Source organism: Amblyomma mixtum, chromosome 8, assembly GCF_055824585.1.
Source record: "Amblyomma mixtum isolate Tamu chromosome 8, ASM5582458v1, whole genome shotgun sequence".
Lineage (NCBI taxonomy): Eukaryota > Metazoa > Arthropoda > Arachnida > Ixodida > Ixodidae > Amblyomma > Amblyomma mixtum.
Genome location: NC_143019.1, coordinates 73,973,548 through 73,997,232, shown reverse-complemented (window position 1 = coordinate 73,997,232; position 23,685 = coordinate 73,973,548). Strand labels below are relative to the sequence as shown.

General features: G+C 47.2%; 1 protein-coding gene across 4 annotated transcripts in view; it reads right to left on the bottom strand.

Annotated features, from left to right (window-relative positions):
- Nucleotides 1–23,685, bottom strand: part of Calx (sodium/calcium exchanger 3) — a 370,386-nt gene that overhangs the window by 199,806 nt on the left and 146,895 nt on the right. The window contains exon 1 of one of the 4 annotated variants that reach the window (XM_089558543.1): nt 12,467–12,801. The exons of the other annotated variants lie outside the window; for them this stretch is intronic. The gene's annotated coding sequence lies outside the window, so the exon portion shown is untranslated. Of the gene's footprint in view, nt 1–12,466; nt 12,802–23,685 lie in introns of those variants that run through there. 4 annotated transcript variants of the gene reach the window in all.

Below are 23,685 nucleotides of genomic sequence, written 5' to 3'. Positions count from 1 at the left end.
TTATCACACTTAGTACTTAATATGTGTTTTCAGAACAGTATTATTCAGCACTTTGAACCCTTATAACCATGTGGCTGCGTTAAGCTTATACTGGCTTCACAGCTCGGGCTGCGTAAGGGGTTTTAACTGGAGTAAACGTTATCGCCTCGGGTATAGTGGTCTCTTGTCACCAAAAATGATCGCGTTCACACAATGGCCAACGAAAGTGCTGTCCTCGAGATCCGATCACATAAGCCAAATAGGCGCGTAGAAAGTCGGTTTTATAACTGGCGCTCTCATCTATGGGAGAGGGGGGGTTGTATAAAATGTAAGCAGTTCCAACTATGACTATCATTTCTTCGTCTCCTTTAGGAGGGCGAGAAATCTGAAAGACTATTCTGCAGAAAATAGTTTACTTAATTTTGCCGCCGAACCGACAAACTACACTCCGCGGCGGCTGAGTTTCCTTGGCGTTTGACTGCTGGTGACAAGTTCGCGGGATGCAATCCCAGCCACGGCGGCCGAATACTGATGGAGGCGCAAATGCGAGAACCGCCATGTGCTGTGCGATATCACAGTACGCTAGGAACTCCATGTGGTGTAAATTGATATAATCCCTAAGCTATGTTCCCATAGCGACTGCGCAAATGACGAGACACAGTAAGGTGGACGCAACACAGCGCTGCTGTGTCTCGTCAATTGCGCTGTTGCTATGGGATGCAGGAACCAACTAGCCCCGCAAGTCAGCTTGCCGACTTTCACTACGGTGTCTCTCATAGCCAATGTGCCGCTTCGAGACGTGAAACACCACTTACCACAGCGTACCACACCATACCTCACCATACCGCACTGCACCATACCACATCATACCGCACAACACACTGCACCATACCTTACCATACCATACCTACAATACCGCACAATACCATACCGCACCGTACCACACCGCATCATACACCACATCACACTACACCAGATCCATACCACCACACCAAACAATACCACACAGTGCCCCGCCACATCATACTATACCATACTACATCATACCGTACCGAACCATACCATAAAAAGAGGTTCAACTACAGCAGTTTTGCCATCAAGCGGTAAACAAACGTCAGAATGCTGATAACCAGCTAATACACGAACTAAACGACAAAAGCTGCCGGCGAGGTGACTCTACGCCGGAACATGCGGGAAATAGGAGCATGGAGTCTCATCAAACTTGCACATAGTTATGCGAGAACAAGCGCCGTTCAAACATTTCGCGACAATGACGTAATGGCAGCGGCGTTTCTGCCTTGCCAAATTATCTCGACAGGTAATAAACCGCGAACACCACGCGAAAAACTTTGCAGCGTTTACTCGAAGAAACCTGACACGCGCCGTAACAGCTCACTTAATCTATTATCTGGCCACACACGCCCGAGGTACACCCCTGCGAAAGAAACCAAGCCATTTCTTCATGTCCCAGCGAGTGTTTGATTGGACGTCACTTCATCTCTTGTTTTCTTTGCTTCTTTTGTTTCCCTAGGTTCAACACATCCTTTAGCGCGAGACTGGCAACTCCGTTAGACCTGCCATACTCGAGGGGGGGGGGGGGGGGGGGTATCACGCTCTGTCAGCATCTCGCAAGCTGCGCTCAAACCTCCACTGAATGTACATCTCTATGTATCGCAGGAGCTTGTTTTATTTTGTGCTTGATGGCGCGTCAGCGGATAAGGTAACTATTGCCTCAGACACGGGATTAAAAACGCCTTGTTTCCGGTAATGAAACTGAAGTCCTCAAAAAAGTTCGCTCCTTTAAAACTTTTCTTTACTCTAGGAACGTGAAGACACGTGAGGAGTCAGCAAATGCGTCTCCTTTGAAAGCAAGATAAAGGAAATCCGAGGAATCTAGGGGGCTGTTTCTCAAACAAGACAGAGTTCGAAAAAGTCCAAACACTTCAAGCATCGTGCGCGTGCGTTTTCTTAAGCATCTCTCTCCGCAGTGAGTAAATGCAAACACGTCAAGCATCACGCACGTCTTGAACACTTCTAGAAGTGCTAAGACATGCGCTGTCAGCCCGTGTCAAGATATGCAAGACACACAATGCCTCTCTGCGTCCGCCAACTTATTTGATTCAGCTACAGACTCTTACTGGTTCGATAAAACGTTTGGTTTCGTGATTGCACAGGACCTGCTTTCCGGTACATTCCCTCGAAGTGCAAACCAAAGATGCCGACAGGCATGTGTTCTGAACACTTCTGTTTCGCTAGCTGACTGCAAACATGTCGACCGCCGCGTCTCGTCTCGAAGGAGACGCTTCAAATCGCAAAGCTTTCTACAATAAACTTTTTACCTTTATAGTTTCTCGTTTTTTTTTCACTTGCAAGAAACGCCGGCTTCGAAATGCTGGTTTTTCTGTTTTACTTTCCTTTGCTGTCCTCTCATTTTTTCTTTTGCGACTTCATTTCTATCCTTCCTCCTTTCTGTCTTCCTTCTTTCGTTCTTTCTGTCTTCCTTCCTTCCTTCTTCCCTTCTTTCTGTCTTCCTTCCTTCCTTCTTCCCTTCTTTCGGTCTTCCTTCCTTCCTTCTGCCCTTCTTTATGTCTTTCTTCCTTCCTTCTGCCCTTCTTTCTGTCTTCCTTCCTTCTGCCCTTCTTTCTGTCTTCCTTCCTTCTTCCCTTCTTTCTGCTTTCCTTCCTTCGTTCTTTCTGTCTTCCTTCATTCCCACCTTCCCTTCTTCCCATCTTCCCTACTTCCATTATTGCCACCTTCCCTCCTTTCTTCCCTCCTTCCTTCCTTCCTTCCTTCCTTCCTTCCTTCCTGTGTTCCTTTCTTTCTTCCCTTCTTTCCTTCTTCCTTTCTTTCCTTCTTTCTTTCTTTCTTCATCTTCCTTTCTATTTGCTTTCTTTACTTCTTTCCTTTCATTTTACTGTGGTTTTTCTTTAACTCCTCTCGTGAGGTTCCAGCCAGGCTCCACATACACTCGCACCGCTAACTCTCTACCTTGCTGTGAAAGCCCGCAAAGTGACAAGCATTCACAACACGCTGTGCACACCAGGAGGAACTGTGTTTCGCACGCTGTACTGAATGCAACTTCCCTTGTACTAAAACCAGCTTACAACCGCGTGACCTGACACCAAGCGGCAGCCCTCTGCTTGGTGCCATTCCCGGTCGAAGAGAGACGACGAGCTAAAGGAACGGTGGAAAAGCGACGCTCCGCTCGAAGAAGCGTTGAGGCCAGCGCCGGCTCCAAACGACGGCTTGCTTCTTCGCTTTTTTATCCGGTCGGAGCTCTAGATTTCCCTGTACTGCACGCAACTTGCATTTCGGAGCGTCGACTTGAACCTACTAATACTGTGCATCACAGAAAGATGGCAGGAGCGAAATACCGACGAAACTATCTGGTCCTGAGCACACCAAAGAAGTTTCGCGTTATTCACCCCTGCTGAAAAAAGTTGTGTGATGCAATAAACTCGTACAGTTTATCATAGACTTATCATACAAATCATAGAAAATTATCATTCAAATGTCATACATTTCTGCAAATTCATGCAGTCATCATAGAGATGTCACAGAATATCACACAGATTGTATGATATATCATAGAGACTGTATGATATTCTATGATGAATGCTGTGTGAGGTTAGAACTTTTTTAAAGCAGGGACGGCTTACGGCAATGCCTTTTCAGCTTTTGGATTGAAATGAATTCATTGTCAATTCAATTGAGACGAGCCAAGTGGTGCGAGAAGACGTGGAAAAAGACGTCACTGAGGACACTGAGAAGGTCCTAGTTACGAAAGAGCTTAGAGGCAACTGTCTCCTTGGACAATAAAACAAAAAAGTATATTGTAAAAGTGGCGCAAGAGTCTGCAGCGCTGTATGAACCGGCTAAAGCGAGCCGCCGGTCCGAAAGAATAACTGTGTAAACTTCTACATGAGTGCAGTCAACTGCGAGATGCAGTACAAAAGCGCTTCGGCTTTGGAGTGGCTTGGCTCGTTTTGTATATATAAGCAGGGATCCTCAACGGGTGGAGCCTCGGCACGGATGTGCTTGATAAAGAGCAAAGGAAAACGCCTGGCTGGCTGGCTGGCTGGCTGGCTGGCTGGCTGGCTGCGGAAAGCCTGCCAGAAACGCCGGGGCAAATTGGATTCCCGTGTTCCGCCACCACCGCGGAGAGCTGAGCCGCGCCTGGAAGGACCAGGACGAACGAAAAAATAGAGGTAAAGCGGAACAGGGCGAGGGGATACTGTAGGCGAGAAGAGTGCACAATGCCTCGGCGACAATATCGATTCGACGACAGCTTCCCTCGCGTCGAAGGAAAGATGGAAAGGAAGGGCCTACTTAAACAACGTGCGCGTAAAAGTATGCATGGAAGACTTCGGTAGCTTGGGGGTTCCTCCTCAAATGCCCTGCATGCTGTGCTGAATAAAAAAATATCGGTGCACGGAAAAAGAAGTATTTACCAGATGCTTTACAAGCTTTTTCATTTTTGAAAACGTAGTTTTTTGTTATTATTGGGCCTCGCACCTAGCCACTGGCACCAGTGTTAGCCCGAGCGAAGGATGTCGTTAACTGGCGGCAGTTAGCCGTGGTATCTAATGTTTTGCCATCTACATCGGGGACAGTCCCCAGAGCGATGGCCACGGTGAGCTCGAATGGGAATCCACTTGGATCCTTATCAACGTCAAGTCAGACATGGAGCAGGCTATCTTGGCCCTCCTCTTCGCGAACGGTCACAGCTGAACAATAGACGAAACACGAAGATAAGAGCGCTGGGCCCCCGTCTGGAGCTTCTGCCTTCTTGTCGCTTGTTAAAAGCTGCACGGCGTGAACGTCTGCAGAGGGGTGGACAATAGCTCGGTGCTTCACAGTTTACATTCTCACGACGCTTGATATCCTGGGTCGTTGACAGCTGTCCTATTTTGTACTACACATTTCTCTAGCGTGGGTGGGCGTTGGCGAGAGTGCCGCCCCCTAACTTCCTCAGCCCAGTCTAATGGGCAAACCCAAGTGACCATAAATACGGGGCCAATAAAGGAGCCAGTAAGTCAGTGTCAGTCAGTCGGTGTCAGTTAGTCGGTCAGTCAGTGTCAGTTAGTCGGTCAGTCAGTGTCAGTTAGTCGGTCAGTCAGTGTCAGTTAGTCGGTCAGTCAGTGTCAGTCAGTGTCAGTCAGTGTCAGTCAGTGTCAGTCAGTGTCAGTCAGTGTCAGTCAGTGTCAGTCAGTCAGTCAGTCAGTGTCAGTCAGTCAGCCAGTGTCAGTCAGTCAGTGTCAGTCAGTCAGTCAGTCGGTCGGTCGGTTGGTCGGTCGGTTGGTCGGTCGGTTGGTCGGTCGGTCGGTCGGTCGGGTCGGGTCGGGTCGGGTCGGGTCGGGTCGGGTCGGGTCGGGTCGGGTCGGGTCGGGTCGGGTCGGGTCGGGTCGGGTCGGGTCGGTCGGTCGGTCGGTCGGTCGGTCAGTCAGTCAGTCAGTCAGTGAAATTATTTATTCTCGACTATAGCCTATATTAAACACTAAACACAGTACTCTGGACCATATTAGCTTCCGGATGACTACTGAGGGCTCAGGTGTTGGGTAAGAAGTCTGGTTTTGCACACTGTTCAATGTTGGATGCGGTAGCAGCTGGTAACGCGGATGCTAAACTTCAAAATTCGCGGCGTTAGTTTTCTTAGTTTATATCACAATGGGGCGCGATAACAGACAAAGTAGCTTCTGTGTCCACAAATGCCAGAATGCCGACGCCTTCGACGCACACTTGAATAGCATTGGCTGAAGAAGAGATGGACTTGGGCAGTTAGAACGAAGTATAGTTCCTTCACTTTATTCCATATCACTTCAATTCTATTTCCTTATAGACCCCCTTTGTTAGGTGTGCTGTTAAATTACTTAAGTGGGGTTAACATGAAAATCTAAGACATTGTTTTTATTTTGCAGATGAAAGGTACGATGTTACTTTATCTTGAAAGGCTGTGGAGCAGGCGATATCTCAGATTTGGCGGGGAAGGTCATTCAAGTCCCTCGCTCCTTGGATCAAAAATGGCGGGAAAAAAAGGTACCCATACGGGCTCGTCAGCATGAAACTTTCAATGGATTTCTTCCCTGTTCGCGTCAGCCATCACGCCTCCCACTCGTGGGACCCAAGTGTTGTTCTCCGAGCAGCTTTAATCCCGCTGATCTGTTTTCACGGGCGACAGTCCTTGGACATACCTTTATCGCGCCCCTGCTATCAGCATCTTCTTCAGCTCCCTATCTACTTGGCTGCGCTCCTTTATACTCCACGGCGGCCACGGCGGCCACGGCGAACACCTCGCGAGACGCTCGGCTTCCTTTCAGCGCCTATGTTTCCTGCCGGTGAGCGCTTCTGTGGGCCCGCTACGCTACAACCTGCATCACCTGTCTTCTTGGGAAGAACCCTTAGATGTGAGCGCGCCCTCCCGTTTCACAGGCACCTCCGAACGCATGCTTTATGAATCACTTGTAGTCGACGCGTTGCCTTGACCGTGGCGTAGCATGCAGTGCCCCTGTCCGACGCGGATCTACACCCTTGGACCTGGATTATCCGGCCTGATACCTCCGATGACATCTACATCCAGGATATTAATCCTTATCTGTCAGCATCCAACACACTTTGCCTGGCGCGATATCTTATCTTTTCTTTGACTGGCCACCTTCCCGCTCTACACCTGCTACCTCTCTGTTGTCATTTAACTCCCATCCCTGTGCACAGTGCGTTGCTGTGACTCGTGAAGCGACAGGTATAGCGGCGCTCAACTCTTAATTCTTATTCCATATCAATCACCTTAAGCGATGGAAATTACATTGCATTACACTACATAACTGTTCTGTGTTACTGTAATGTGCTCTGAGGCTATACTCTACAAGGCATCATGCGCACTGCGCAAGATTTTTGCGCTATATCACATCGACTCTTCCGCAGCAGGTTCAAGAAGAGTTTCATTGAGAGCAGAGGACCCAAAAATATGCCTTCGTGAGTCAGTAAAATAAATTTCCATGGTTCACTTATTAATCCTTGAATGACTGTAAAATTTATTCCATGAGCCTACCTTTAAAACCTCTCTGTGGGCATAAAAAACCCTCAGCACCTCGTAGCAATTTCTTGAAGGATGTAATAAATATTCCATTTGCTCCCGGAAAAAAACTTCCCTTGGAGGGAATAAATTATTTATGACAGAATAAAGCCGGTTCCCATTAGGGAATGCGTTAGAGGACAAGTGATTTTAAGCCCATCTGGGCGTATTCTTGGCTTATAGCATAAGCGCAAAAGCAGGGATTTTTAGCTCAATGAAAGTGCTGGGGTCGCGCTCCCGAAGCCAACTGAAGGCCGGAGGCGCAACGCCAAAGGGAAGAACTACGGTTTACAAACGGAATTAGAACTAAAGGCCGTATCGAAGAAATTTGGACTTGGTCCGGATGTTTCAGGCGCATTGTCATGTAACCAAGCGCCCACAAGGTTGACATATTGGAGGATGAAAGCAAATTGCAGGGTGCCAAACAGATACAAAGGGTTACCATATCCCAAGCATCAGATGTGTGGGGTTGGTGTACGAACACTTTGATAGAAAACGCGATCGGAACCTGTGACGAGTTCATGTGGTTGCCGCTGTCGATAAGAGAAGAGAGACGAGACACTCTGAAATAATATTTAGCTGCTTTTTTTTTCAGAATTAGACGCACTCAGATCTTCAGAGACCGCATTTGCGAGCCCTTCACCTTATCTCAGTGCGAGAGCAGCAGCTTACGCAATGATTTTCGATGAAGGCGAAATTCTGGAGGCCCGTGTACTGTGCGATGTCAGTGCACGTTAAAGAACCCCAGGTGGTCTAAATTTCCGGAGCCCTTCACTACGGCGTCCCTCATAGCCTGAGTCGCTTTGGGACATTAAACCCCAATAAACCAAACCAATATTTCGCAGTTCATGCAATCCTGAGCAACGTGCGAATGAGACTATGCGAGTAACTTCAGGGTACTTTTACTGTCACTTTAACTAAACATGTGACATCTCCTCTAAGCTGGCTTCAAGAGGCAATTGGAGCCCAGAGTCTTTGTAGTTATGCATCCAGCTGTTAACCTGGAGTAGCATGCCAGGCTAATCATCAGGCAGATATCTGCTTTATTTATTAAAGTCTCTCTCCCTCTCTCTATCCAGCGGTTAATCGAAACAGCAGGACTTCCTACACGGTCCCAGCTTCCATGAATCTTTGGTGCATCACGCTTAGCTGGTTCATTACTTTAAAATGTAAACCGGAGTACTATGGTCTCCGCCAGCGTTCTGCACGTAATACTCAGCCTGAGAGTTAGTAGCAAAGATGGTTCCCTACCACCGGCGGGTATGTTTCGGTGTTCATGGGCACAGTCTTTTCGAGCGGACACCCTAGTGAAAATACAGGCGAAATCTGTATTCTCTCTCTTCGCGATATACAGCGCGTCTCCACTAGCAGGCAGGTTTTTTTTATGAACATTGTTCCACGTTTGCGAAAATTCTCCTTTTAAGTTAGGTACGCCTAGTTGATGCATTTTTGTCAACAACGAGTGAGTAATTAGTTAACATGACCTAGTTAGTCTTCTAAGTAGCCTTATATTAATCTTCCGCTAATTAAAACAAGCACCATCGTGTCCAGGGTCACGCGAATAATTAATTAGCATGACCTAGTTATTCTTCTGAATACCTGTTCTCTTATTGTGTCGCGAATAAATTGCGCCCCGTCATATCCAGGGTCACGCCAAAAAGAGCGGATCTTAGCGTCGCCCTATTTTTGATTTTTTTTCTGAAGCATAGAGAAAACCACACTAAAGAACACCAATATACTGCCCTGGAAAGCCTCAGCAGAGTTTCTTCTCTTCATAGGGACAGAAAAGGAAGAAAAAAATCGAGAACAAAATCAACAGTATTGACACTATCACGGACCAATTTTCCGCTCCCCCTGTGTCGTCTTCAAGCTCAGCAAGCAATAAGACCTCTATATGAGAATGCGCGGTTTGGAAAGCGCCGACAGATATATATCACTGTTTGCACCTCATATACTGAACGGTGAAATCCCCTGGCGGTGCAAACAGATGTCACGTTGAGCGCAGACATAGGGCACTGGAGAGGTACACGTAGGTCTGTGCAGATGTGAGAGACTGGTGATGGGTAGCGGTGTACGGGCGGTAAATAACGGAGACCCAATCATGATCTCACGGAATTCGGGGCTAGCAAACACGGCGAACAGCTCTCATGCAACGCAGATACACGCGTAAGTTCACCCAGGGCACTGTATGAACTTCTGAAGCCCGTGCTCTCGTGTTGCTGAGCGCCTCCCAAACAAAGAAGTTAAATGACAGGTGTAAGTGACATTAGATTCCCAGATTTCGTAGTCAAGCTTCCGATTAATTTCCGTGTTCCAGCTATTCAGAACTAAAAGTGTGCATTGTCAACACTCCCGCAAAAAGCAAGAGCGCAACTACAGAGAGACGTAGGTTCACACTTGGGTCTCTGTGATCGCAGTCTCTCTGTCCTGTTGCGAGACAGCCTCTCTCAATAAAAAATACTGAATAGGAAGGTGGCGAACGATTAGATTTAGAACTTTCTAAGTGAAATTTTAACCAAGCGCGTTGCAGCTATCATGGTAAGGTAGCTTGTAAATGTGAGCGTTCGGAATACTCCAGTTGGTCAAATGTTTTAAGGGAATCCCCCAAGGCGGAGAAGCTTTGTAATAAGGGAGTAATTACTCATTTACATCCACCCGAGCGCATCCATACGAATAGAGTATATACTCCAGTACTCCAGTATATGTTCACATACTCTACCGTCGCCGGCAAAACCCCGGACTACAAACACTAAATCTCTCATTTTACGGCACTGATATTGGAGAGAAGGCAAATCAAAGAAATTCTACATCAGGCTAAACTCTTTGCGCGTTTTTATTGCAAATACCGGGTTCGATTCCGCGAGCAGGCATTATCGGACGTCTTTACATTTTACTACAGGCTTCAACAGACTGTGATGAAAATTATACATCTCCTCCGAGTATCAAAACAAAGATTCGATTCTGCGAGCAGGCATTAGAAGCAGTTTTTACATTTCGCAAGGCTTAAACAGACCATTATGAACAATAAATATTTCTTCTGCCTTTTACACTTCTCACAGCGGAAAGTGCGTCACAGAAAGCAAAACGTTCTTCGAAGGATATGGGAAGAACACAATAACATCGCTCAGTCAAAATCAGCCTGCTATCGTTGAGGCATGTGCATGTCTTCGCCCTCCTGCCTGGGATTTTGTAACCGTTTCGTATGACCAGTATAGCACACACACAGTCGCATCCTTAGCAACACAGCTAAAACCCTTCCCAATGTAACAAATGCTACGCGTACAGGTTACAGTACAAAGTATCGATACAATGGTATCTTGAATAACACCATCTGTCGGGCTAGTTGGTTGCGATCCATATGTATCAGCAGCGCGAACACCACACAGGAAGAAGAAGGAGAAGAAGGTAAAGAGCGCTGAACTTCCAACTTTTATTTGAGCAAAAATTGAACCCGCACTTTTATACACAAACCAGGTAAAATCCCACCAGGGGGGTAATCAAGGCGTGCTATCGAATTGGGACCAACACGATGTCCAGGGCATCAAAATGATAACTACTATCACACTATACAAAGACTTCCATGAAAAGCACGAATGACATGCGGAAAAAACAAGACAATGTAAAAACAGGGCTGAGTGTGCGCAAATGGAAAAATGGAAAAAACAGGGTTGAGGGCGCGAATTTTGCTAAAACCATGAGAAGGCAAGAACACGGTAAAAAGGTAAAAACAGGGGTTCAGCGCTCTTTACCTTCTTCTCCTTCTTCTTCCTGTGTGGTGTTCGCGCTGCTGATACAAATGGTATCTTGCCCTAAGTGTAAGTCTATTAAATCTATAGAATGTCCCAGAAAATCGCGAAATAAGGAAGTATTAAATAGCATCCGCCCAACCTTAATCATACAGTTGCAAAGAAAACTCATACAGCTTTCACGGAAATTTCATAAAAAAAAGCCCTAGCCCGGGTTCTTTTTGAAGTGCGAAATTTCCGAGAAAGATGCAAAGGTTCCCTCTGTGCCCGTGTGCGGTGGATACTAAAAACGGGGGGGACACTCTAGCTCCGCCTTAAGGATATGACGTGATAGCGTAATGGGTTAATTCCTATATATGCGGAATTGGCCATTCTCGACTTTACATTCATAGATCCCTTGGAGTCCCCATACCCCCCCTGGCGCAGTGGTGCAGCGGTTAAGCGATGCGCCGCTGCCCTGTGATGGCAGGGGCTGCCAGCGGTGGGTCTTGTGCGGCCCAGGTTGCTTTTCCCGCATTCCTAACAATTCTGGACGAAAGCATTCTTGAACGGGAAAGAATTTATGAGCGGAACTTTTCACATATTCTATACAGTTGAGCAAAAGCGCCATGTTGACACCATTTCCTCTATGGCTCCTTTGCATCAGTCCGATTCACCATATCCGCATCGCCACAAACCACAATGGGTTTTACCATTCACAAGAACTAGCTACGGTCGTCAAAGAATTAATTACCAACTACCGTATTTACAAAACCAGTTAATTGAAGCAGGCGTAAACCTCCGTGAAATCACCATCTCCTCTCTGCGTAGTATGATTGTTTATTTGGTTAAGTGCTAATACATCAACTCCTGTTTTATGAATTTCTCTCCACCCTTTTTGTTATTTGATGACTGGTCGTCTACTGTGCTGATACCCCTTTTTCGTTGCTGATACCTCTTTTTGATTTCTGCGTATTCTGTTTGGTTACAGACATTGCTTATATTGATGTTTTTATTCATGTATGACTTGATGTTCAATTTAGTTCCTCGTTTTTTGTCACTGCCGTCTGAACAGGAGAGGAGAACTCCGTCAAGCGGATAGCCGTTTTTTTTCTCCCCTCCTCCATCAAATTGTATTTGATTTGGTGGAAATAAAGTATTATTATTATTATATTTCAGTATAATAATCAATTTTTTCAAAGATCTGCCATCGGCAGTCTTGCATTTGTTTGCTATTAACGTTTTTTCTGTCGTGGAAAGGGTTCCCCATTGATTTTCTGTGGCAGTCTTAACTGCTCGATACGAGCGATGGAAACTCTTTAAAAGAAAGATTTTGCTACATATCGGAAGAATGAACCATTACCTTAAATATTTCTATAACAGTACCTTAGTTTTCCAATATTCAAAGTTTTAGTCCTAGAATATTGGACATGGAGCAATCAATCATTAATTTAACTGCCACCTGCCACCATGGGCAGGTTGTGATGACGCCGAAAAGTCACATGACCTAGGTGGCCTACCTGCCTCTGGGCGCCACCTGCCAGATTCATGCTCGTGATTTTTCGCTCACAACGCCGACTCCAGATTTTCTGGAGTCGGCGTTTCTTAATAAGTACTTCTGCCGATCTAATCTAGTTCACGCTGTGAGATTCCCTTCCAACACGTCAGACAAGGAAAGCAATCAGCTCACCAGGTTTCGAGAATTCCTTCAATCCAAATTCCCAAAGGCTTAGCGATATTTCCCCGGACACTGACGTGGCGCTTGCAAGCAGCACTCGTCACAAATCCCGGGCCAGGAGACGTTCCCAAATTTGATATTTCCACAGGCGTATTACACACTCAAGCGAACCACAAAAGCATTCGATCGCGCAAACACCACGACTAACTTGTCAGCCTGGTAGCAGTGCAGAGGACGCGATACGCGGGCGTCGTCTGGCGTGCAGCTTCAGTGCCGTCCTCGATGTTCTCGACAAAAGAGAGACAACGTTCGCTCAGCCTTTATCTGCCCCTCAAACAATGCGCCCATATCGTGCGCGCCCTGATAGCGTAAGTGACGCCGGGGCGAACTGCCGGTCTCGCACACAAACGGACTGAGGTGCATCGTTCTGGCAGCGCTCTCGCGCGCGCGCACGCGTGTGTGCACATCGTATATCGCGTACGTCGCGTAAATACATGCTCTAATCGGTGCGCGACCACCGTTCTGCGTCGAAGTATTCAAGGTGTGAGGGCAATTTCGAAAGCTGTAGGCTGTCGTGGCAAGTGACCTTGACCTGTGATCGCATGTAGAGGCGGAGAATAGAAGGCCGTGTTCTGAAAAAGAACCAAGGCATGGCGGTATGGTATGGTATCGTATGGTGTGATATGATGTGGCAGGGCTTTGTATGGCATGGCAGGGCATGGTATGGCATGGCATGGTATGGTGTGATGTGGAGTAGTATGGCATGGCATGGCACAGCATTGTGTGGCACAGCATTGTGTGGCACGCTATGATATAGCATAGCCTAACATAATGTGGTATGGCATGCAGCGGTATGGCATGCCATGATTGGGCATGGCACATCATGGTGTGGCATGGCATGATAGGGCATAGCTTAATATAGTGTGGTATGGTATTAAGTGGTATGGCATGGCACGGTATGGCATGCCATGATTGGGCATGGCACATCATGGTGTGGCATGGCATGATATGGCATAGCTTAATATAGTGTGGTATGGTATTGAGTGGTATGGCATGGCACGGTATGGCATGGCGTGCACGGCATGGCGTGGTATAGCGCGGTATGGTCCGTGCCATGCCATCATCTATCGCAGCCATCGAATGCGGCCGCCGAGGCAAGGATTCTATCTCGCACACGCCCGCAGCACAGAGGATTTCATTGGTGTTGCACTTACCAGACGGCTTTTCCGCTTTTATGTTTGTTTTCGGCAATTTCAGATGTTTGCGGTAGTATGGCTAGAGGCAAGGCTAACAATCTCCAATATGCATCACAGAGACTATCCTGTCCGAAGAAATGAAACCACTTATTGGCGGTGAGCAGGAAAAGCTCTTGGAATTTGTGATGTGACACTTTAAATCGCACATCCATTTCTTCTCGCTAATCCAGCCATGAGAAAATTTCATTTGATCAGTGCCGTGTTGAGCAGAATTAAAAAAAAACAACTGCAGAATCGACTTCACTTTGCGGCCAGCCATTCAGTTGTTCTTCTAGAGCTCACAGTGCAGCAGTGCCGAATGAAGAGACGTGCCATAGATGACCCGCAGGAACAAGTAATAAATTGTACCCTTTGAGCCCACGGCTGTGTATATGTCTCTGGTGACGGCTACGTCGTCCTATTCTTCTTCCATGATTCAATCTTTCTATGGCGTAAACTGCACGAGTTATTCCCTCTTTTATTTGTTTTTCTTTTGTCTAGTCCAACAACCTCTTCCCCATACGGCAGACTAGGATATTGTTTTATATGGAGTGTCGGTTGGCATTATCTCTTCCCCTCCCCCCCTCCAACACGTCCCCTACTTTTCCATAAATCTTTCTTCTTCCTGGACTACTTGGCTAACGTTGGCTCAACTACGGGAAGTGCTTGCTTTAGAGTGCTTCAAGCCAGGGACATTTTTAACACTTACTTTCTGTTATTCTAAGTTCTTCTATGTCCACACTAACCACTGAACTGAAATCTCCACTTTCGATTTTTTATTTACCATTTTTCCCATGAGTACGCTAGTTAGCCGAGCATTGTCGCGTTTACTTCTATGACTTTACATTCTTCCGTCTCACTCTTCTCTCTCTTCCACTTATGCTGTTTAATGACTGTAATTCTCCCCCTCTATTTTTCAATGCTGTCATCTATAAAAGTTAGGCGCTTAGCGATGCAAACAGTTCCCGCAGCACTTAGAAACTTCTCGAACTCAGGGGTCATTCTACTTTCTACAGACCTTGCCCACTAATGGCAGTACTGCTCATAACGCGTTACTTAGCCCAACTCCATGGGCAAACATAACCTTGCGTAAGAAAAAGCAAAGTTCAGCGGCACTGCGTAGGAGCCCCAGGATGTTATAACACGTGAATGTTCGTTAGTCCGAACTCAAGCCCCCAAAGGTCGTTATTATTCGACACGGTCTCGGCAATCTCTTCGCTCCCCCAGGGAAGGTTGTTTCGGCGCAATGGCGAAATCGCGGCTACTAACACGCACACGGTTCGGCCTCCAGCACTCTCGTTAGAGCCCTTATACGACGTTAAACGCAATTAAGCAGCCTTACCTCATTCACGCCGGCGCCATCGTTAGCGCCTATTCAGCGACGCCTTTCGTAGAGTATTCAGGTCATCAGCCGCCAACAACACCGGAGCAGGAGGGCAGAACGTCAAGTCTACTGGCCTTCTCAAGTTAAGTGTGTTGCGTGGGCTGTCCATACAAACAGGTTCCTTTCAGACGTCAGGGACGTACTACCGAAATATAAAAGCGCGTATCTATCCGAAGAACCACTGAACTTTATGCACAATAATGCAGGCCTTGTCTAATTACTTGCCTAATCTTTTCCTAGCTTTTCTCTTCCAAACACAGCCGTTTAAGAGGGGCTTCCAAGTCGTTGTGTAACCGGTTGTGTTTACCGAGTAGCTGCAGAGCTCCCACACATTCGCGTTCACACGGCAAATGCCCGCACAAGATTAACGGCAGGCAGTGCTGACAGCCTATTAACCGCGGCAGAGGGCAACGGCGGCGTAGGACTGTCGTCGACACGCGCTCTTGCGAGGTCGGTTTCGAAATGCCATGCGGGAAAGCTTAAGCGAAGCGCACGTAATCCTGAGAGTGCTCTCTAGTGTACACGTGTACGTTTAGGCGCTAGAAATTAGCTTACTCTCTAAATTCTCATTGCTTTTATATTTACCTGTCTGTTGCACTCCTGGCGTACGCGCCACGTGTGCCTATAGTGCAATTAACTCGCCACAGTGTAGACGATTGTTCGACGTTCGACTGGTCGGCATTCAGCTTGGGAAGAGGTACTGTAATAAATGTGTCAGGCCATGGAAAGAAAGAATTACATAATTTAGTAAAAGTTAGATGTTTCAATGTTCTCTAAGTCCAGGAGTTCCTGGGAACGTTCGCAGAAACTGTTTCGTAAAAGGTCCACGGTCATCGGCCACGGCGGTGGCTGAGTGCTTATGGTGCTCGGCTGCTGACCCGAAAGACGCGGGTTCGATCCCGGCCGCGGCGGTTGAATTTCTTTGGAGGAGAAATTCCAGAGGCCCGTGTATTGTGCGATGTCAGTGCACGTTAAAGAACCCCAGGCGGTCGTAATTCTCCGGAGCCCTCCACTACGGCGTCTCTCATAGCCTGAGTAGCTTTCGGACGAGAACCCCATAAACCAAACCAAACCATTGTCATCATCGCGCGACCGATGGGTCACGTGTCCCACTAAACGCAATGCGACGCTCCCTTGCACTTCTTACGCATGCCCACGACCTTGCTGGAAGCAGCACCGGAAGACACGGACAGATGGGAAGAGGACTCATACCCGGTTCTGACAGAGTCTTGCGTGCCCGCCTTCTTGGTATCCGCCCGTTTCTCCGGCGCTGCTTTCCGTGCTACAAAACCGAGTACCCCAGTAAGCTACTTGGGCAGTGAAAATATTTAGTTTAATGTATTTAAGCGAACCCCACATGACGGAGCAATTGATCCCAACCATAAATGTTCCAGTGCGACCGACTAGGAAAATTTCTTCAACTGCGAAGTTTCTTGAAAAGCTATATGCCTTTCCTTTACAGAGTACTGTGGCTGTTCTCATGTTGACGATAATGAGTAGTCACTTTTTAAATTATCGTGACTGCCTTACCCGACATGACCATCTCGACAAATGATGCTAAAACATGTGTCCACTAAAGGATATGTCCTTCGAGCTTTCTGTTCTCTATGACCAAAAAGAAGCCATGAACTTCGACAACCCTCTATTTTCTTTTGTGCTTGTGTGTAAGCATAAATGTCCTCAAAGAAAACTTAATTCGCATTCAATAAGTATCCATTATGGCCGCCATTTAAAACCAGTTCAACCCTCCCAACTTCAAAGATAACTTGGTTATAAAAAGAAGAGATATCTCCAGCGCTACATAACCGACAATGATACAGCCATCGTTCGCGATTAAACTCAATATTAGGAAACACAGCTTCCATAAGGCAGCAAAAATTAAACGAATAAGAATAAAGTTGAGCGAGATTTTCTCTCTTTGGCAAGAGTAGCGAAACAAAAGTTGTTACATATGCAAAACAGTCACTTGTATTGTAGATACGTTTTATCGCCACCCCATTGCATCCGAACTCTTTGGTGAGGTAATCAGTTGCTAAGCAACTGCTTATACTAGCAAGGGGACTGTTATTGAACGCGCGAACAGAGAAAGAAACAATGTATTCGTATCAGCATCCCCTAACAAAGCAGGCATAAGGCGTACAGAGTTGCCCGATTGACGTCAATGCATTGTATTAAAAGCAACTTGGTTGAAAGGGGTTGCTGAAATGCTTTTTGATTATTATTTTTTCTTTGGAGAAGCCAGATTGCGCTGGAACAGTTATCCCGCTGGCAGCTTTTCCTTCGAAGCTATTCAGTGCTCTGCACACCACTTGCTTGGACATTTTGTCTTTCCTGAAATTCAAAGAAGCACTTCGCAGTATAACTCCGACAGCTATTATAGAGCAGAGGTGACAAAAAAGCATGACTATTCAAAATAATTTTTTTATTGTTTAAAAAAAAAGCAGATAGGAATTATTCCCATCTTCGAGTGCCTCTTACCGCAAGCTGCGAAGTGTGTATCGGAGTTTCTTGCTTACATGTGTAAGTTAAGATTTCGAGCGCACTTGATATTGGGCATTGCGATAACGAGTTTGTGACGGATGGAGCAGCTGAAGGGAAATTAGATATCAACGAGCGAAACCTTTGTACAGAAGTTGAGATAACCGGTCCTTTCTAACGGTTTTAGCATGGGCACTAAGGTATATTATAGATATCTACGAGTCAGATCTTTGTGAAAAAGTAGACACAACCTGTCCTTTCTTACAATATTAGCCTGGCTACTAAACACTCTAGCGCATACTTCGCTGCCCTGGCGGACTCTGAGGTCCAACCAGGCTTTGTCAAAACTCAGAGACATTTTGTAACGTAAATGCCGGCTGACAACAGCAGCCGAATGTCATTTATGTTGATCATAGGCCTTTCGTGAAACTGAATTGCTAGTCTACCCGGATGCTCTCTTCCTTACTACCTTTCATTTTGCCGCCGCGGTGGCTCAGCGGTTATGGTGCTCGGCTGCTGACCCGAAAGACGCGGGTTCGAACCCGGCCGCGGCGGCTGGAATTTCTTTGGAGGAGAAATTCTAGAGGCCCGTGTACTGTGCGATGTCAGTGCACGTTAAAGAACCCCAGGTGGTCCAAATTTCCGGAGCCCTTCACTACGGCGTCTCTCATAGCCTCAGTCGCTTTGGGACGTTAAACCCCATAAACCAAACCAAACCAACCTTTCATTTTTTTCGCCGTTTCCTGCTGTCGGATGTTCACAAATTCTTATGCTACATTGTTGGCTCTAGGCATACTTCGGTATGCGTCTGCAATAAATATTTCGTTTGTGCTTCTGTGATCTTACCACTGACCCTGTATTCTTTCCTTATATTGTTTAATCTAGGTCGCTTCTACTACAAGCGAGAGCACTATATCAGAAGCCTACATAACTTTAAAACTAATGAACTTTTTGATGAATGCTTCGAGAAAACAAACGGTGCTCAGATCCATTTCAACGGTTGCAGTGAAGAATCTGATGTTTCAGCAATACCTGGTAGTGCTATTCATACAATATTCTCAGAGACTGCCTCGCCAGACATCCCGATTGACTGAGGAGGACTACTAAGAGAGTTGGCCTACTCACTCTATATCGAAGGCCTTCAGCAGCATTTATGTCCACTTTCTGCGGCACACTAAACAAGCCATACTTCACCCTGAGCCATCTTAGGACTGCGCGGTAGATAATAGCCGTGCAGTACCATGGATGACGTTTTTCTGTCTCCATTTACCCGGAGCACAAACAGCCTCGCAAACTGATTCTTGGTCCTTTGCGACATCCAGACCGCAACCGGATACCCCGATGAAGCACACCCATAAATATGGAGTGCCAGAGTATCACAAAAAGGGAATGTTATCTGGTATTGCAGAACTACGCCAGCGCTTGCTCCTACCAGCCAGATATTAATCTTTCAGCGCAGCATCACCACACCGCAAGACAAGGTGTCCTGTCAGAAGCGATAAGAATCTCCAGAAATACTGCGCCCACCGCTGCTTATAGGCCTGTAACCAGAGAAGACATAAGACAAATTTACGCCACCCTGAACAACGTTTTCTCGACACGACGTCACTTGTAATGGAATGCAATGCGGTTGTGCTCTGAGACTCCGAACGAAGCTCCACTCTTGCAAGTACATGCGGGATTTCCTCACAGGGGCTTTATATAGTAGAAGCGAAAGCACTTGATTGACGGTCACGAGTAGGAACTGCTTGCGTGCCCTGCGCACACTTTTGCACGGCTCTAAATAAGGCAACACAACGGACAGTGATGAATCCCATATCCGTGTTTCGCTTTCCAAGTACTACAGCCGCCTGGCTATAGAAGCGAGAACTGTTTCCGCCAGGTGAGCGATGGAGCCTATCGCTTACGTGGCAGATATGCGCCTATACGCTTGCGTCAACATTCATGCGGTTTCCCACCGGAACGAAATTTTTTTGCTCTCTATGGACAGCTGCACCACGCCATGAGGTAGGGAGGAGGAATGGGGTGTAAAGAGGCAGCGACAAAGGGACGCCGTAGCGGTGAGCTCAGCAGTAATGCTGCGATTTCCGGCGTAACACCTGTGATACGGATCGCAGGAACGCGAATAATATTTACTTCTGCTGCCAGAACAAAATGAATTGCTCAGATATTTGCGTAAACAGCCTTTTCCAACCGGTTTATCAACGCAAAATGAAAGTGTCACATGCCGGAGATGCAGGAGGCCTTCTGAAAGATAAATTCACGCAAAATCTGGCGCTAGCTGTAAAACAGACTGAGATTTCTGTGGTCGTGATGCCGCACTAAAAATATATGAACAACTTCTGAATTTTACTCATAGTTTACTGAATGCGCCTCAGTTCTGTGCGCAGATATGTCGTCTTAGACATTCAGATAGCCGCAAAGTTACCTCAGTTTAATTACACCTTGATAATCCTTTTTTAATTAATCTCGAAGATGTTCTATATCTGCAATAAAGGGACCATTAATGGTTCCCTCGTGAAAGATCAGAAAATCTTTCCGTTTTCAGTGTCTCGTTATTGCACAGCTAATTGAAACGACATGAGGCTGTTCGACGTCCACTGACATCGCATTGCATTCCGCCATCATTTATATATTGCTGCTGTGACCGGGATTCGATCCCAGGACCTCATGATCAGCAACCTAGCGCCACAGCCACTGAGCCACTGCGGCAGGTGGACAGGGTGAAGAACTAACGATAGGGGTGTGGAGGCAGAAGGATCAAAAGTGCAGCGATCGAAGGCACGAGCATCGGTATTTTTCTGTGTGCTTTCTTTTTTTCTCCACAAGCACAAAAAAAAACATTTTCCTAACTCGGTGCTGAATTACTAATCTCGGCTCCTCCTTTGGAGGCGAACCGCACAAACAAAAATGGTGCAAGCCGGCGCAGAGAGTGATGAAAGCGGCTTTTTACTGAGCCGCCAGAAGCTCCCACCGGAAGCTTGACCGGAGCCAAGTCAGACTTCCGGTGGCGACTCAGCGGTACACTGCTAAAAGAAGCGCCTTGTTTGTAAACGTCTCAGATGTCTACGCCTCTCTTTCAAACCTTTTCCATGTTATTTTTGCTTTTCAGCAAACTAATACCGCAGAGCGTAGTGTTGGTAAACATAGAAAAACGTCTACGGCCATGTTTTAATCCTTCATATTTTTGTTATTCCCCAATGCCATACATCACAACGTCCGGTTAGCGAAAGTCTGTGAGGTCGACGCCCTTTTTTGAATGCTTTCTATCTTCTAATCATTCATCAAACTTGCGCGGTCGATACACCGTCGTACGCCATAGCCAAATGTGCCGATTACACCAAAAGCATCACAATGAGAGCGGACGTTGATGACCAGAACATACCGCCCGTGAAGATAAAATCAGCACAAAGTGACATCTCCTTCCGGTGACAACAGATACCCCAAGGCTAATAACCCCGCATTTATCGCCTCGCAGAAGTCTTTTTCCTCTTATTAACTTAGGCTCTTCTTAGCTCCAAGGCGCCCATTCCTGCGTTCCGCGTCGTAGTCGGCATCGGAAGGTAGTAGCTAAGCGTCCTCTTACAGCGTGCGACAGAGGGCGTGTTGGCAAGCAGTAGCATAACGGTGGCGTGTTACGGCATGTGACAGGTGGCGTGTTGGCAAGCAGTAGCACAACGATGGTGTGTTACGGCATGTAAAAGGTGGCATGTCGGTAGGTAGTAGCACAACGGTGGCGTGTTACGGCATGTGACAGGTGGAGTGTTGGCAGGTAGTGGCAGAACGGTGGCGTGTTATGGTGTGTGATAGGTGGCGTGTTTGCAGTTAGTAGCAAAACGGTGGCGTTTTATGGCGTGCGAAAGGTGGCGTGTTGGCAGGTAGTAGCAGAACGATGCCGTGTTACGGTGTGTGACAGGTGGCGTGTTAGCAGTTAATAGCAGAACGGTGGCGCGTTATAGCGTGCGACAGGTAGCGTGTTGGCAGGTAGTAGCAGAACAGTGCCGTGTTATGGTGCGTGACAGGTGGCGTGTTGGCAGGTAGCAGCAGAACAGTGGCGTGTTGCAGTGTGCGACAGGTGGCGTGTTGGCAGGTTGTAGCAGAACGGTGGCGTGTAGGCAGGTAGTAGCAGAACGGTGACGTGTCACGGCGTGTGGCAGGTGGCGTATTGGCAGGAAGTAGTAGAACGGTGGCGTGTTACAGCGTGTGACAGGTGGCGTGCTGGCAGGCTGTAGCAGAACAAAACACCGCCTGCCATGGCGAGAACAGAGGCATGGAAAATCGGAAGGTGGCTGCCACGGGAACACCCTGGACGGTGGCTAACAGCGAAACACGCCATCTGCCAAGGGTGGCAATTGGCGTGCGTATAGCTGCATTCAAGTTTCGCATTACCGACAACCGTAATCGTCTGCCAAATTTTTTATCGAAAATTTAGTTTCAGCCATTAAGTCCCACACCTCGGCTAACACCTTTCGTTTCTTTTTGCAAATTTTTCCTCGTAGATGCGTCCTTTTTATCATCCCTGCCCATCAGCAAATTTACACTGCGTCCTTCTTATAAGCCCTGCCAACCAGCACCGCCAATTTACGCAGACATACAAAGTAACCGCACATGAAAGAGAGAGAGAGAGAATCCTGAAAAAAAAAATCAGAAGCCGCATAGTGACAGCATTTAGTCGTCATTAGTCAACCTTTTATGCGGCTCGGTGTACACACACGTGGACGGTTCTTCTGTTTAGCCCAGCAGACAAGAGCCGACCGCAGTTCGGACGTCCTAATTACCTGTGGCGTCGGAGGCAATTAGCGGCCGCGGGACAGCCCAGACTTCATTAGCGGTCATTCGACGTCGCCATAGCTGCGCGGAGCGTACTGCAGAGCTCGACACCGGTCCAGCCACACGGGCAGTTTAAAACTTTTACCAAGATTCCTTCACCACCACTAATTTCCGTGGAAATTGCTTTGCCCATCAGAAGCCAGTGCTTTGCCATTGGATGTGAGAGCCGGTGCATCTGACAAATTTAACGCGTTGTCTTGAACGTAACGCTCCGAGAAAAGCAGAGAGAAATTCTTCATTTCGGTGTATTTAAGGAAGCTCGTGCATTCAGTCGATTCCCAGAGACGGCAAGCGTCGCAGGAGCCGGCTGAAGGTCAGGTGGACAGAGAAGATAAAATTTGCAAGGATTCGGTAGCCGCTTGCTGGCAAACGAGTGGGTTAATCGGAAATCATTGGGGTAGACCTTCACTCTGCACTGCATGGCAGCGGGCTGATGTTCCTGATGCTGATGATCATGAGTCATGAAACGCCTGCCGGCGGCCGTATGTGCAAGCCTCTAGTGCCTTGTGATAGGTCGCAGCATGAGAGTCATGAAACTGGTTTGGTTTGGTTTATGGGTTTTAACGTCCGAAAGCAACTCAGGCTATGAGGGACGCCGTAGTGAAGCGCTCCGGAAATTTCGACCACCTGGGGTTCTTTAACGTGCACTGGCGTCGCACAGCACACGGGCCTCTAGAATTTCGCCTCATCGAAATTCGACAGCCGCGGCCGAGATCGAACCCTTGTCTTTCGGGTCAGCAGCCGAGCACCATAACCACTGAGCCACCGCGGCGGCTGAGAGTCATGAAACTGTAATGTTCACCGCAACGGGGACATGAATTAAGCAACGTTTCAAGAGCTCTGGAGGTCCTGCTCAAAGAGGTGAATTCTTGAAATATGCAGTGTGTTTCACCAAATGCTTTGCAGAGTTTTTAAAACAGGGTTCTTGAGTTAGAAGAGCGCGTTTTCGGCTTAGCAAAGTAAGCAGCGTAGTACATCAGAATACGGCTAAGATGGGCTAACTAGCAGGCTGGTTAACTAATATCGAAAAATTTACTTTTTAACTGTCACTGTTAGGCTCCTTAATTATTGAGGGGCATGTAGCCCAGCGTAATTAACATCTATATCAGTTTTAAGAATTGCGAAAACACGGTGACCCTCGGTGCTGTGGCTCAACAAATTTTGGCTGCATCTTGCCGAAATACATGCGCTTTCGAGAAGCTTGCAGGCAAAGCAGCCACTCCAGTAGACGAAACTCCTCGAAATAGCCAAATTTTGTTAGGCCACAGCATCGAAGGTAACCACGCTTTCGAAATTCTAAAAAC